At 41.4% G+C, this 11,633-nt stretch overlaps 1 protein-coding gene across 1 annotated transcript in view; it reads right to left on the bottom strand.

Annotated features, from left to right (window-relative positions):
• HTR1F (5-hydroxytryptamine receptor 1F) overlaps positions 1 to 11,412 on the bottom strand; it is a 104,387-nt gene extending 92,975 nt beyond the window's left edge. Inside the window, exon 1 of the mRNA XM_057389931.1 lies at positions 11,246 to 11,412. The gene's annotated coding sequence lies outside the window, so the exon portion shown is untranslated. The remainder of the gene's footprint in view (positions 1 to 11,245) is intronic.
• Between the last annotated feature and the right edge of the window lie 221 nt (positions 11,413 to 11,633).

The raw sequence follows: 11,633 nt of genomic DNA, 5'->3' as shown, positions 1-11,633 counted from the left end.
CTCAGAATTACATTTCTATGTGAAGTAAGTTCTGAGGAATTAAAGCTGCTCCTGAAGTTTCCAGTGCTCCTTCCTATGTAAATGGTACTTCATCCTATGTGTATTTTCAGCAYATCTCTCTGCCTAACTTTAACTTAGGCTCTCTGCTGTTGCATTGAATTTCAATCTAGATTTCTGTGCCACTTCCACCAAGGTACCTCACAGATTTATGAGAGAAGTATAGAGATATATATATGCACTGTTTCCTTCTTTCTTGGTTACATACTTCTTCTGATATATGCAACTCAGATTTCAGCAGACAGATGCCTTCTGGTCAGAAAAATAGTTGCTTTGTCATCTTTCTGCATTTAAGTCCATTCTAATCTATATGTTCCCAGATAAATCCTGGKCAAATCTGTTCTTCCAATATTTCATAAAGAGCTTTTTTTCTTGTGACTTTTCTGAGGGAGAAGAGATGAGCAATTTCTATAAACCTCTTGGACTATTATGAGCTGATTGGGTGTGTTGTAATGCAGAGGGTCACCAGTTTATCCTYACCACATACCTGAGAGGTCAGTCAGCATCATTGCTGTGTTTTTTTGGGGAGATGAGGCAAACTCCCTCACCTCCTCTATCATCTATAGGTGTCTGCCTCTCTCTCTGAATCAATAAAATGAAAGGAACAGTCACATTTCCAACCTTACAGACTGCAGTGGGACATCCAGTAAAACACAGTAGTTTCAGACAAGTAGTAAAACTGTAGTAGTGGAGACCGSATGAGTCTTTAAAGGATGAGAAGCTTCTCTCTGGGTCTGCTTTGGAAAGCATTTTCCAAAGAGAATCAGGGCTCGTCCTCCTCCTTCTCCCTCCTTACCTCAGGAGTAAAGAGGTAAAGTAAAGAACACACAGTCCATTCTTGCAAGAGGATGCAACAGAGACTCCCTGCTTCTGGTGTATTGTTTTCCCCATTTATCATGTGTTGCATCCTATATTTACAAATAGGCCTTGAGAAAGAAGAATTTATGGGATTTTCTGCAAATAGGTATTGAAGAGAAATGAGGARTTTGCCAAAAGTATGTGGACACAAATCCTTTGATTCACTTTCTATACTCCTGGATTCCAGCAGAGGTCAGCTCTGCCTGTGCTGGGGATGGGTAAAGCAGTTCAAAGTTCTGCACACCTTGCACACAAAGCACTGCTTTCTTCCCTCTGCCCCTCACAGCACTAACCTAAGCCCATTCCAGGCCCTCCTCTTAAATGGAGATAAAAGGCCTTTGAACCAGAGCATCTCTATCTTCAGGACTGCCATAAAAGCTGGTTAAAGAGCTGTTCTTGCTGCTGCTCTGTGGCTCCAAGCCTGTTTGAGAACAGCCTGTAACAAGCAGGAGGAGCAGGAGGCTGTGACAGTGGTCCTTCRTGAGGTTAAAACTGTTGGAAGATGAAAAACCCCCAAAGAGCAAGAAGTTATGTCTGGACTGTGCTTTCCAATTACTGAACTGTTAGGGAAACAGAAATACTGCCATCCTGTTGCAACTATCTTCCTTTACTTCTGTATCAGGAATGTTTAAAAAAAAAACCACAATAACTCTGTACTTAATAATGTTCAGTTAACTTTGTTCTGGCAAAACTATTTGGATGTATCCACAAATAATTTTATTTCTTTAAATGGCATAATTTTGGGGGATATATGGTCCACTACAGGTATTATTTCCTCCATCAGTTACAGTTCTTTGACATTAGGTCTTCAGAACACAAGACAAAGAACATTCTGATGCTGAAGGCAGAATATGTTGACAAAAACTCCCTAGTYTGACTCTTTAGTTTAGTGCCCCTTGGTTAATGTTTTGTATTTTCCAGTTTTTAAGTGTCAGCATGCATTTCACACAAAATTGTCTTGGTGAGCCACTGTCCACAGAGGGTTGCTCTTTAGAGTGACAGATCCACCCACTCTTCTTCGCCTCCTCTTTGTTTTCCCATCTTTGCCTTATCCTTTTCCTTTTCCCACCAGTATCCAGGGAGGAAACCCTTCATGGCAGAATACTGTATCCTATAACCCTGAAAATGTCCAAGACACATTTTATCCTCTCTTCTTTTTTTTTTTTTTTTTTTTTGAGATTACATTATTGCTACATTCAGAATTTTTGTTAATTGTCATTAATGATTGACACACTTTACAGACTTTTGAAGCTAGAAATTAATGACTGCTTTTCTGAAATTAGATGTCATGCTTTCAACAGAAATCTTTCATGTAACCAGTGATGTGTGCCATCRAGACAGCAGCTGCTTCTGAAGGATGAGGTCTAAAAAACTCCAAARAATCTCACTGTAAATCTAATGCCTGGTTTTCCTAAATACTTTTCACACTTTTCTGGTACCTTTCTRGAATTTAGCTTCTTGATACTAAAAACCAGATGAAGGTTCAGTGCATCTATTCACCCCTTTTCTTTTTTCTGTTAGGGAGAYTGAGTAGATTGAAATGACTAAATGTGGTTTGCTTATTTCTTACAAAAAAAATGAGTGTCATTAGTCTAATGAGCTAGCAGGAGAGCCAATAAATAATTTCARTACTAGATCAAGGATAGGGCTAATGAGCAACAGGCTTGACTTGTTACCTGAGAACTGAGAGAAGAAACAGAAGCCCACTAAAAAGAGGTGATTAAGGCTCACCATCGTAGTGAACTTGCACTCTGTGTGCAGCTGTGCTGCCCAGCTCCAGCCTTTAGGAGCATCAGAGGAATGTTAGAGAAAGCAAGGAAAGCTGGTTTTCATTTCAGTGCTTGTTTCTCCTGATGGCATTATCTGTGATAGGTCAAGCAGCTACAGATGACAGCTTCATAGGTCATCTTAAAAACAAGATACACACCCGGYGCTGTCACTGCTGATTAAAGATCATGGATCTGAGTGCAGATGACACTAGCTTTTGGGAGACTTTTTCTTACAATGGATTAAGAATTCCAGTGTGAGCAGCAGACTGTGTTCCAACACCACACACACGCAGCCCAGGCTGTTGTTCAYGAGGGACTGTGCAACTGCTTCACAAAGAACGAGTCATGTTCTGGAAAAGTGTCAGCATTTGTAAGGCTCCCATTCTTTGCTGTTTCAAGGGGATCTGGATGGCCCAACACTTCCAGCTGCTGGCTGCCACTACAGACAGTCAGGAGCAGGCTCCACACTTAATGCCCTCTTCAYCTGTCTTTCTTTGGCAGCTGGATCCAAATCCAGGTATTTTGTAGGTCAAATTTGTCTTTACAGAGAGTTCAAAGCACTACTCACTGACTTTTGTGCCAAAAACTAATGGATGCGTCTTGGGGTGCTCATTTTGCTGTTTCATTTTTCCTCTGTACAGTGGTACCTGCCTCGCCCTGGGCTGAGGAGAGCTTTGTCTGCTTTCCCCAAGGAGAAATCTTTGTGTGTCTCTAGGCCACTGTCAAAATCTGAAATTAAAAAMATTCTTAATCCTGAGCCAAGAATCTCTGAAACAAACAGAAAAGATGTCTCTCTTGCTCTTGTTGCCTGCTCCCAGCTGAAGTGGGGCTGGTGCCCACGATCTGGTTAACTACCTCTAGAGCAGTGTGAACAAACAGCTGTGCTGAAAGGCATCATCACTGGTTTTTAGAGATTTTATGGTTCAAAATAGCTAAATTGACATGTGGRCTGAACCAGTGGATTGCTAGTTTGATAGTCTGATATCAAAGGRGAGATCAGTTGCACATCCTTGAGCAAGACACAGATGATTRTGAGCTCTGGAGRGCAGAAGATCTGCTGGAAGTGTGCTGGAAAACACAGTGCAGGACAGAAAGATCCCACTCTGGATATGGTCTTGGCTATTGTCCTTATCTGAAATGGTCTCCTCTGCARATCACCTCTAAACCCACATGTGGCTTTTGTCTTGGAGGAGACTGATTGGTTTTCTCCATAACAGGGTCCAAACAAACTCAAAGTGACACAGTCTGGATGATCCGGAGATAGGAACTAACAGCAAATCAGAGAAGTGACAGTGTGGACACAGATCCTCAGTATTAATAGGAAGCGGTTGTTTATCCTACATATAAGCATCCTAAAATATTCATTTAAAAAAAAACCCAAACAAACCAAAACCCAATAATCACAGCTTTTGGTCTAGATGAAAAGAAACACATTTTGCCTTTTACAGAACAGCAGGGGTCCTTTTTGCYACTGGCAACTGTGAGTCTTCTGTGTAATTTCATAACAAGACCTGCAGTACAGTCTTTGAGAAGAGTGAGACTTGACTGAAAGAAAAAAATTAAAAGCCTTCAGTGAAAAGCAGAGTGAGAATGAACTTGATTTATGACCCTAATGTAAAAATTCTTTGTGCAGAAGAGATGGTAATGATGCCATTATGTTGGGCAAGCCCARTGCAGAAGATTGTTTATGTAGATAGAAGCGTTAGAGAGGACAGAATAGAAGTMATTTCCCTAGGAAAGAAATCAACAGCCTTAAATGCATCTTTTACAGACACCAAAATCCTATTAGACTTCTAAAGTTTGACTTTCCTGTTTTCTTGAGAGCATAATTAGATTATTTGCTTGTTTTCTCTGGTACGTTTGAATTTTTTTCTGTGTCACTAAATAATGTCTGTCAGTTTTGGCTCCTGGCTGCTCCCTTGTGTGACCCCTGATTCATCCCCTCTCTGTTCTGGAGCTGTCACTGGTCCTGCTATTGGCACCTGGCTCTTCCTGTGCTTGGCTGTGTCCCTTCAGTGAGGGGTGCCCGTGCTGGTGTTACCTCAGCTCCCAGCACGTCCCTCCCCGCTCTCTCTGTTCCCCATGTGCCCAGGTTCAGGATGTGGATGGCCACATAGCAGTTTTTCAAAAAGGATCCGCTGGTTACATCATCAGAACATGAATCAGCTCGGTGATATTGCTGGGATGTCACCCCTGCCCAGTCAGKCATTCTCACTCTTCTGTTTGCACTCTTGGTTGTTCCGCCCCAGAGCATCCTTGATGCTGGCTCTCTTCAGCTGCATTTTTAAAGACAATCTTTAATTCTAACTCAGTTGTTCCATCTAGTTGCATTTCTCCACAACCTTTAATCACCTCCRTGCTTACCAGCTGTGCAGGTTATTCCCTCAGCTCAACTGTTAATGAATAATTAAACACTAATTTTTATTAAACTATTAATTAAAACACTTCAGGATACCCAGGAGAGTTTCCTGAACAATCACAAGTGGTGTAAGGTTTATAACTTGACAATAGGTGTTATAATGAGCTATTTTTGATTAAAGCTTTCCAGACAATGGTACATACTCCTAATATTTTCACCCAACACACATTTACTGGTTGGWGTCTGTGGCACTGTCAAAAGCTTGTGCTGTGTTTATTTGCATTTATTCTAACACAGAGGAAGATACGATGGTAACTGGCTGGGCTGCATGAAAGTAACACTGATGTGGTCCAAATTAGCCTGCACCCACCAGTGGTTGAGTTACCAATTTATCATGGCCCAAAATCTCTCTCAGGGATCATATTTTGATCACAGACCTCCCTGTTTCAGTTGTCTGTGCTGGTTTCAGAGCACCCCTTCCTCGTCAGTGACTCAGTGAGCCACAGTCACCGCAGTGAGATGGCAAACTCATAATCTGTGGGCTCCATCACTGCCTACTGCACTGGTTCTCCAAGCAAGGCTGATCTTTTATAATCTAGCACAAAGCTAAGGATAAGGAAATGAATATTGATAGCTACTTCCCAACTCTCCCATATTCAATTTAGAGATAATCTTACAGTCAATGCAAATAAACTGGATGGATTTAATGCTATCAAATCAAGAGTGCTAGGTAAAAACAGGAACGTGTTTCTTTTCTCCCTGAGGAAGGATCACTCTTACCCAGTGAGAGATCCAATTATGGCCCAAATGCATACAACTAGAGACTAACAAATGTGGTTGTAATACTAATAAATCATCTGCACTTAAAACTGGAAAATGCTTGGTTTTATATCTTACAGCCACCCCTACAGGAAGTGTCATGCACATTGGCTTCTGGATTCAGGGAGAAACAACAGCCTGAAGGATTATTGCTGCCCACACAGAAAGTTTTCCAGCCAGTGCTTCCACGTGAGTGCAATCTGTAGCAATCCAGCAAGTCAAAACTCCAAGAGCAGAAGATGAGGAAGGATGGTCTGCCTGAAACCTAATTACTGTGAGGGAAGAAAAACAGCAGGACTGGGAGAAAGAGGGAGGACAGAAGATGCAAGGTGATGCTGAAGTCACGTTTTGCTGCTGGCTGCAGGAGTGATTCACYGAACACCGTGTCCTCTGTCAGAGGGAGGGAGCAATAACCACAGAACATTTGGCATTCCTGTCCATGAAAAGGCCCRAGCCAACTGTCCTGCTCTGCTCACTCAGCTGCTGCAGAACCTGCTACAGACAGCTTTAGGAGGAAAGGAAAAGGAATGAAACTTGATTAAAATGAACTTGTATTTCCACTGCTGTGAGAAAGAGGGAAGGGGACTTTGACTCGTGTCTTTTTGCCTGTAGTTGTCATTGCAGACACGACTACATTACAGGTACAGTAATTTAATGCTCTCAAATTCTATTTTGAAGGTCAAAGTTTTCTAACACTGTCACATTTTTGATTGTGACTTATAGCAGCTGAGTTTGGAAGTTCTCCTCAAGTGAGGAGAAGCTGCCAATTGAAACCACACTTAAAACAGGTACAAAGTATCCCTTGGAAAAATTCCATCAAATTATAATCACCTCTCATTACTGCATAGGCTTTTCTGTGTGAGGTAGCCAGTTCTAGCCCTTCTCACATACGTAAAAAATCTACACCCTGGATCAGACATTTCTGTGATTCTTAGTTTTCATTCCTGCTTTCCTTTCCTCTTTCTCCAGCAGGTCATTCTCCCAAAGCACTTTCATAATGAATCACAACTTTTTGTTCATTCACAAGGGTTTTATACTGGCCTCCATGGAATTGTTCTGTGTGTTTGTGTACCTGTTTAAGCACTCACACCTACTTATTTGTGTGAGTAGGTAGCTAAAACCACCTTGACCCTCTTTGCACCTCATAGACAGCTCCACAGCAGCATTGTCACTCTGCAATCCAATATTCCCTGTGGCAGAGGATGACTTTTTAACAGTTYAGCACTTAGGGCATAACTGCTGTGTTTGTACATGAGCCAGCTGACTGGCTGGTTCTTTTTGGGTGTTTTCACCATCAAACTGTTCTGTTTGCCWCAGTTAACACAAATCCAGTTCAGTCAAAGCCTGAAAAAGCAACACTGCCATTTAACATAGTGGAGTAATGGTTTCTTACAAAATACAATGAGTTAGGTGCACGATTCTAGGAACAAGTAAGAAATATACAACTTAAAMAGCCATTTTTTCACTTTGATAAGCCTTGTCTTCAGTTTGGGGCCATTTGCCCCAAAGTTTGAAAGTTTGACAACTTTCAAAACTCATTTTGACAAAGAGAAGCAATACTTAAACATAGTCATCAAGGCTACTTTTGCTTGTATGCTGATAGAGTTTTTCCAATCCTCCCATTTTTCAGAGGAGCCAGTGATGTGGGAGTCCTTAGGTTGTGGTGCTGAACAGCTGATGCTTCATGGCAGAGTAAGCCTATTTAAAATTAGCCATCCTGCCCTTAGTTTCAGGCTTTGTACCTCTTCCCTACAGAAAACCTGCAAATGCACACACAGGGGTGCACGGCTGCAGCAGTCAAACCCAGTTTCATAACTCTTCCATTTCCAAGTGAGCTTCCCAGATTACCATATGACACACTCCTACTGCAGGCAAGGCAATCCCAAAAGTGTTTAGTCAATTCTTAGGATGTCTGGRTCTGCATATTTTACTGGGCTCCCATGTGCTGTTCATCCTCCTGAAACTGCAGAACTGAGGTCCCAAAGAGAATGTGGAAGAAATGACCTCCAATTCCATTCTCTTACTTTATCATTAATTTGTAAGATGAACCGTCAGGAAAATAACACTTGAAATTCAATATGTGTAATATACATTCCTGGCATTTTCTGAAATGTGCCCTAGTTTTAATTAAAATGTGAAATGTATAGGCAGAAGGACTTGTTTCACTGCCAAGAGCAGAGAACCAACCATGGGCATCAAATGCCCATGGAAAAAATACTTTGTTTTTTTCATGCACTGAAACTTCTCCAACTTTATTACATTTGGAAGCATAATGTAATAGCAGACAGCAACATTATGTCTGACATATCTAATTAGTTTACAAAAAAATACAACCAGGGGACACATTTTTGACAGAACCACTTCTTTCACACAATAGTTGCGGGATAATGGATCACATTGATCCTTTTTGCTAAATGGTATGACAAGGTAAATGAGCATTTGTATAAAAATGCCATAACAGTTGAAGCTTGAATTAGGGAGTCTGTAACCTTTGCTTGTGCTCATAAATTACCCTGCAGATGAGAATGTAACATTAAAAAAAAAGAAAAAGGCATCCAAAATGAAAAGATATAACCCATCAAATACTGAAATGCTTTATATATATGTGTACCTAATGTTAATCACTTCAGATCCTATAGTACAAATTGCCTCCAGCAGTTTCTAAAGTTATATCATAGGTTAAATGTGGACACCCACAGAAAGAGATTAGTCATTTAAAAGACAAAGGTATAAAAACTCATTTCAACTCCTAAAGCAGTCTTAAAGTCAGTTTTTCTTGCATTTTGAAACTCTGCCATTTTTTCCTCAGTTTCTGGGTAAGGGGTTAATAGTAGGGCAAACCACTGAATCTGGCAGTGTATAGGGCTTTTTTTCCAGTAAATACCTTAGAGAAATTTGGGGCAAAAAGGTGTTACTCTTTCAGATCAAATACATTCAGTTGTCATTTCTAATAGCTGTGCATCAGTAAGTCATTAAAAATGATGAATTTTAATCACTTATGATCTCTCAAACACTGAAATAGTTGTATGTCTTCCTCAGATGTGGAATTAGCACAAAATGCCATGAGCRCCTGAGAGATGTCCTGTAACCCCAGCTCAAGAGGAATCTTGGTAGTGAGAATGCAGTGGGAGCCTCCTGCCTGAGTGTGCTCTGTCAGCCCTTCATTTGCTGCCTGGATGAAAGGGCAGGTGATTTGGAGCTGGCTGAGAAGGAAGGAGGAGGAAGTATGCAAGGAAACTTGCTTATTTGTAGGTTTCACTGAGGGTGGGGGAGAGTACAAAACTTCTGGGAATAGTAGTAATTACAATGAAACTCCAAAACAACAAAGGCTTGATTAATCTCTTCTCAAAAAAAGCAGACTWTTAGGTAAGTCAGAAATCCTATTTTAGATATTGTATTAACTCCTCACAATGGATTGGAGCTGATTACTTTCCCCCCTCCTTTGACATTCCTAGTGCTTCAGTCTCCACAATCAAAAAGAAGAAACTTCCAGATATTTTTGACAAACTTGGCAGAAATCTGGACTTTGCAGAAGTCACACCAAAGACAGAAGGTGWGAATGGTAATTGTAAAGAGGCAGGGGTACCAAGAGCAGTCTAGTTACAGTATCTTACAACAACCTGAGGCAAAAGTCACTGCTGTGCCTTTTGCAGTGCTCAGAAAGTAATATTCCTTGGAGTCACTAATGCTTTGAGCAGTGCTGCTGACCAATCACTTAACCCTTTCAAGTCCTGTGTGCAGGAGAAAAATGACTCCTGATTCCATATTCCTGTTTCAYGCAACACTGCAAAAAGTGAAACATGCAGCATCTGCACACAACAGTTTGTATGATCATGAAGAAAAAAAAATTATTTTAGCCCCTAAGGAAAGTACTTATCTCTTGGATCAACAGATCTCAGAATTTAGCAGACCAAAATTAACAASCAATTGCATATTTTAATCTATTTTTAACAGCAAGAGGATAAACAGTGGACAAAGGTAAGTTTTTTTAAGATTAATTTAAATATAGATGTAATCACAGCAAGCGGCAGCTCAGAGCAGCAGCATGTGCCGGGTGCACCTGGGGTCCTGCCCCTCTTCTTTCACTACAGAGACCCATAGCCAAGGTAAGGTCCTTAAAATAAATACCCAACAGCAAATATGGTAAACCTCTGCTACTTCTTCCTTTCCCCGGTATTGTTTGTAGCCCTCTGTGGCTCAAAAACTCAACTCACAAGTCCTGCACTTGGACAATATCAGGTGTGTGCCTGTGCAGGTGTATATGCTCATGCATGTATGGATAACTAAATCAATACATGATTGACTTCCCAGAAAGCAAAGAAACAAATTCAGTGAAGAGCAACAGAGTCTACCYGGAGCAAAGTTTTTCTGAAGTCAGACTTGGAAGTTTAGCTCATATTTTAAAGCAAAGTTCAGATCAATAATTTTTACCAGCTATGCAATACTGATGCTCCCCTTTTATTTTAAGAGAATAAGACAGTCTTTTCTCCATGTGTCTACTGTTTGTTTGGATTTTTTTTTTTTTTTAACTAACATTTCAATTTTATTTTCCTCAAGTAAATATCTGCTGGATTAATACTCCAAGAAGAAAAATAGCTAATATTAGAAAGCATAAGTATCTGTGGAATTATAATATCTAACAAAGCAAAGACATGTAATCTCCTAAAGTTGGTTTTCACAATGTGCAGAAMGCCTGGGGTTGCCCAGCCTCATAAAGTATCCAACCAATACAAGGACTGTATAAAATGAATAACCTCTCAAACAAAAGCCCTCTGGATTAGGAAGCTGTACAAATTGTGTGACCTGTACAAACCAGAGCATGCTTCTATCCTGAAAAGGAAACGGAATAATTACAGGACTAAGAAACACCACTTGATTTGGTTTGGATGATCTCTTGGCAGAATCCACGAGCTCAATGAGGATGAAAAAASAAGACAGCTCACTTGTTAACATCATGAACTAAAGAGATTCAAAGCCTAGTTGGAATYTCAGCTGTGGATGCCAGTATACAAAATCAATCAGCCTACATGTGTAGCATACACACATCTTTGCTGTATTAGGTAGCATCTTAAAATTAAAGGAAAAGCAAACTCAGGAGGATGCTGCCACAGGAAATCTCATCTATGTTCAGGTTGGTAAAGCAAGTAAACATTCACAAGGCTGGAGTGAGCTAGGAACGCTTTCATTCCTCAGTACAACTTCAGCAAAAAGCAGAAACTGAGTCCTCCTCTGTTCCGAACCCCAACATTTCAAAATCTCCGGTAGCACAAGATCAGATAAYTAACAAAAACCAAAGGATGATGAAATGAAGCCAAATAAATCATAAATACCGACATATATAAGCACACAGCAAGCAAGATAATGAAAAGTTAACTAGATTTACCGTTTTAATTATCCAAGTGGGTGGTTTGTTTGGGTTTGTATTTTTTTTTTTTTGGAGGGGGAAACCGTCGGGAGCTGTTTTCACGAGGATTCGTCCATACACATCCGCACCGCGGCAGGCGCCGGTCCCGGAGCGCGGAGAGCGAAGCGTTTCCCTCCGCAGCCGGCGCTGCCCCCGCCAAAAATGAAACGAGAGAAGGCGGGGAGGGGCGGGGAGGTGGCAGCCGGCCGGGAAAACTCCGGCGCCGCCCCGAGCGCTCCCTGCCCGGCGCTGCTGGAGAGGCGGCTCCGCTCCCTCCGCGCTCCCCGCAACTTGCGCGCGTCGCGGGAGCCGCCGGGCGGGGCGGGCGGCGCTGGGGGCAGGCCGGGAGGATGCCCGGGAGGATGCC

This window comes from Malurus melanocephalus, unplaced genomic scaffold, assembly GCF_030028575.1.
Source record: "Malurus melanocephalus ecotype Western Australia unplaced genomic scaffold, MMel_1.1 scaffold_21, whole genome shotgun sequence".
Taxonomy (NCBI): Eukaryota; Metazoa; Chordata; class Aves; order Passeriformes; family Maluridae; genus Malurus; species Malurus melanocephalus.
This window is presented reverse-complemented; position numbering and strand designations above follow the sequence as displayed.